Source organism: Rhinopithecus bieti, unplaced genomic scaffold, assembly GCF_001698545.2.
Source record: "Rhinopithecus bieti isolate Rb0 unplaced genomic scaffold, ASM169854v2 scaffold_47952, whole genome shotgun sequence".
In the NCBI taxonomy this organism is placed as follows: domain Eukaryota; kingdom Metazoa; phylum Chordata; class Mammalia; order Primates; family Cercopithecidae; genus Rhinopithecus; species Rhinopithecus bieti.
In genome coordinates, this window is record NW_016820098.1 from 653,844 (window position 1) to 658,594 (window position 4,751).

The 4,751-nt window shown below is 47.6% G+C and overlaps 1 long non-coding RNA gene across 1 annotated transcript in view; it reads right to left on the bottom strand.

Moving 5' to 3' along the window:
- Window positions 1-556: 556 nt before the first annotated feature.
- The window catches only part of LOC108520212 (uncharacterized), a 20,773-nt gene continuing 16,578 nt past the window's right edge, over window positions 557-4,751 (bottom strand). The window contains exons 3-4 of the long non-coding RNA XR_001882858.1: window positions 3,380-3,553; window positions 557-630 (exon numbers count right to left, since the gene is read on the bottom strand). This is a non-coding gene — a long non-coding RNA (uncharacterized LOC108520212). The remainder of the gene's footprint in view (window positions 631-3,379; window positions 3,554-4,751) is intronic.

Sequence of the window (4,751 nt, forward strand, 5' to 3'; positions counted from 1 at the left end):
CCAAAGAATTTGAGTGCACAAACATCAGCTGCTCAGATTTCCACAAACCTTTTCCCAGTGGACCCATATTAAAGCAAAAAAACATGTCTTTGCAAAACAGCTAAAGGAATGTTATGCCCATGGTCTGAATTTTCTTTTACGTATAACAATCCTCAAAAAGGCCAGGCACTACGGTTCACACCTGTAATCCCAGCACTTTGGGAGGCTGAGGCGGGTGGATCACTTGAAGCCAAGAGTTGGAGACCAGCCTGGCCAACATGGTAAAACCCTGCCTCTGCTAGTAATACAAAAATTAGCAGGTGTGGTGGCGTGCACCTGTAATCCCAGCTACTCAGGAGGCTGAGGTGGGAGAATTGCTTGAATATGGGAGGCGGAGGTTGCAGTAAGCTGAGATCACACCATTACATTCCAGCCTGGGCAACAGAGCAAGACTCTATCTCAAAAAAAAAAGTCTTTGACACTGAGAGCTTGCTTTATTTAGGCCAGAACTGAGTATTTTAGTCCATGGCTCTGACAGCAATGTCCACGTAGGACAACTTTCCAACACCAACTGTGATCCATGTGAACAAATGTCCTTAATGTCATTGCTGCATTTGGAAGGATGGGAGCTAGCTCCACTCTCTAGGAGACCTGTAGAAAGGAAAGGAGAAGCATACTGGATTGCAGGCTTTTTTGCTACTGGTGTCCAGTGTCATGGCAGGGGTCACCAGTGACCTGGAGCGAGTCCAGCTGGCAGATGGTTGGACAGCCTGCAGGGTTCCCCTGGGCTTATCTCCTCCTTGGCTGCAAGCCCCTAGCTCTAGCTCCTGCCCAGGCTTGCATCAGAAGCCGTGAGGCGGTGTCCGAACTGCCGAATTCCACCCACAAGCAGAGGCTGTATGCCACTGGTAACATCCAGCCGTCAGCAATGAGCTTCTGGGCAATTCTTTCAAGAGACTAGATTGACACCTGGAGCCAGACTTTATCAGACTTACCAAAGTTTGACCCTAATAAACAGTTCAGTTTTCCAGAGTTTTCTGGCTGTACATAGTTGAAAGCAGGACTCTGCCAAGTTCTGAGTCCAGCTCTGAGCTGTTTATCTTCCACCACCTGCTGCCGAACACAAGGTGAGTAAGTGGCCAAGGCTCATGGCCAGGTGTGCATGGGGCTGCCTGACACCGCCAGGAGCAGCTGACCTCCCAGATGGCCACCAGCTATGCCCCGGACCTTTAGCTCCTGACAGTTTCCACGATGGTTCCCCTGACAGGCTGTGGCTTTGGGTGGTATTAGGGGACTGTGTTTTCTTGTACCTGTTGACACTAGGAAAACACTACAAATTTTGTCCCTGTGTAACACTGTTCTTCAGAGTTTCTGGGGGTAAAAGTGCAGTCACAATCATAAAAACCAACTTGCAGTACCAATAGTTACCTGAACCCTAGTCAACAAAAAAATTACTAAGGCCTTATAAATGCAAGACACTCTCCCAGGAAGTGTGATGTTGGGGAAGAAAATACATGGTCTTGCGTTCAGGGAAGGACCATGCAGTGGAGAAGTCAAGACTGGAAACATTTCCTGTGTCTCCTCTGTGAAGTCTGATTGTCACCCTCAACCCAGTCCAAAGCATGTAGGTTAAACCACATTTTGGGGTGAACCATACAAAATTGCTGTTTTTTCCAGTTAAAAAGGTAGCATGTCAGCAACTTACTTTGGTTCAACCTAATAATCAGGTCTCCCAGAGCACTCTGCCTATCCTCTATTAGGGCCCTGTTTCAACCTGTCTTGTGAATAACTGGGTGTTGACGTGAACTTTTCCTCCATTTGATTGCCAAGCTTCCTGAGAGCAGGAACCTTAGTTCTGTGCATCTCCAGCTAAGTACTGCACTTTACACGGAATAGAGGAATGAATGAATGAAAAAAACAACACAGGCCAGCACAGTGGTTCATGTCGGTAATCTCAGCATATTGGGAGGCCCAGGTGGGTGGATCACTTGAAGCCAGGAGTTCCAGGCCAGCCTAGGCAACATAGTGAGACCCAATCTCTACAAAAAATTTAAAAAACTGGCCTGGCACGGTGGAGCTTGCCTGAAGTCCCAGCTACTCAGAAGGGCTGAGGTGGGAAGATTGCTTGAACCAGGGATGTTAAGGCTGCAGTGAGCCCCGTGATCGTGCCACTGCACTCCAGCTTGGGTGACAGAGCGAGACCTTGTCTCAAAAGAAAAAACAAACAAACAAACAAAAAAGGCCAAGTACAGTGGCTGAAGCCTGTAATCCCAGCATTTTCAGAAGTTGAGGCAGGCAGATTGCTTGAGTCCAGGAGTTTGAGACCAGCCTCGGTAACATGACAAAAACCTGTCTCTACAAAAAATACAGAAATTAGCCAGGTGTGGCCGGGCGCGGTGGCTCAAGCCTGTAATCCCAGCACTTTGGGAGGCCAAGACGGGCGGATCACGAGGTCAGGAGATCGAGACCATCCTGGCTAACATGGTGAAACCCCGTCTCTACTAAAAAATACAAAAAAACTAGCCAGGTGAGGTGGCGGGCGCCTGTAGTCCCAGCTACTCAGGAGGCTGAGGCAGGAGAATGGCGTGAACCCGGGAGGCGGAGCTTGCAGTGAGCTGAGATCCGGCCACTGCACTCCAGCCTGGGCGACAGAGCAAGACTCCGTCTCAAAAAAAAAAAAAAAAGAAATTAGCCAGGTGTGGTGGTACGTGCCTGTAGGAGGCTAAAGATAAGAGGATCATATGAGCCTGGTGAAGTGGAGGTTGTGGTGAGCTATGATCACAACAGTGCACACCAGCCAGGGTGATAGAGTAAGATCCTGTCTCAAAAAAAACCCCACCCAATATCGATATACATAGTTTATATATACATATTCACATGTGTATCTGTGTGTGTGGTTAATAGCAGTGTACTGGGTGCTGGGGACAAAAGGCTGAATCAGCCTTGGGTCTTCCCAGGTTGATATGGGTCCTTACTGAGATTCAAAGAGATAACTTCATACCATCAAGCAGGGCTTCTCAACAGTAGTGCTAATGACATTTTGGATCAGAGAGTTTATTGTGGGGATGGCTGTGCTGTGCACTGTAAGATGTTTAGCACCATCCCTGGCCTCTACCCACTAGATGCCAGTGGTACACATTCCATCCCCACCCCCAGTCATGACAATCAAAATTGTCTCCAGACATTGCCAAATGTCCCCAGTGAAACAAGGTCACCCACCCCCAATGGAGATCCACTGCCATAGACATGCTGAGGCAGTACAATGCTTTTTAATCCAGTGAGGTGGTTCAGAGAAACCTCCCGGAAAGGATGACACCTGGGATAGGTCTTGAAGGATGAGTAAGACTCGCAAGGAGAAGCGAGGCAGAGGCCACTGCACAAGCAAAGAACCACGGCTTACCTGAACCCCATGCTGACTCAGCACAGAGGGATCACACATAAGTGAAAGGCAGTGAATTCAAGCCAAAAGATGAGCGTGCATGTTCCCTTTTAAAAAGCAGATCTTGGTTTCTGGTATAACCTTCTCTCCATGAATTCTTCCACCTTTCAGCAACGTTTGGCCTGAACACAGAACCTTTGTGAATTAAGTGAGATCACTTAGAACTGTTTTAATGGCAGAGCAAAAGCTGTACTCACACTAATAATAGCTTCCTTTAGGAAGGTACTTCACAGGGGTTTTTTCTGTCTACTTGTTTGTTCATTAATTTTTTAAAAATGCTTTCATTATACGTTGAATACATACAAAAAATATTCAACACACAAACACAGAGAGGAACTAGAAAGCATGTAGCCTGTAGCCCCCTTCAGCCTCGTAATACAATATCTCCTCCACCTGTGAGGCCCCCCTGTGTGCACCTTCCTTACCTCACTTCCCTCTCCACTCCCAGGGGAGCAAGATTTTTGAGTTCACATTTGTTCATTCAACAAACCTTTTACTGAACACCCCCCACTGTGCTATGGGCCAGGCTGTGTGCTATAAAGTAGCAAACAAAACAAAAACTTTCCCCTTTCTTACTTAAAGCACTTTCACATTAGCCTTTTCAGTGTTATATGATATTATCAATATCCCAACAAGATACATACATACAGGCAACTAATAACTACTGCCTCGACTTCCTTTAACAGGTGAGGAAGTGGAAGCTCCCAAATGTTGACTTGTCACAGGTAACATGGTTTGTAAGTGGCAGAACTGGGGCGAGAAGCCAAGTGGTTGCCTCCTGTCCCCTCCTTCCATTGTACCACAGTGCTGGCCTCTCCTCACCTGACACTCCAGGGGTTCAAGACATTGCTACCGGTTGCCAAACTCTGCAGGTAAAGCAAGGCAACTGCAGCACAGGCAGACAGATGGGATTTGGAGACTCCTACCGGACCTGCATGTGGGGCTGTGGAGGGGGAGAGGAGGTTTCTTTGCAGTAAAGGAGTCCCCAGTGGGGGCAGTCTTGTCCCCAGACATTTGAGTCCATACCAAACTCCCATTTTAAAGTGGCATTGACTGGGTACAATGCCTTGTGCCTGTAATCCCAGTGCTTTAGGAGGCAGGACCAGGAGGATCGCTTCAGACCAGGAGTTTGAGACCAGCCTGGGCAATATAGCAAGATCACATCTCTAAAAAAAAAAGAAATTAGCTGCACATTCCTATAGTCCCAGCTACTCAGGAGGCTGAAGTGGGAGGATCACTTGAGCCCAAGAGCTCAAGGTTACAGTGAGTTATGATCGTGCCATTGCACTCTAGCTTGGGCAACAGAGCAAGAGCCTGTCTCTAAAATAAATAA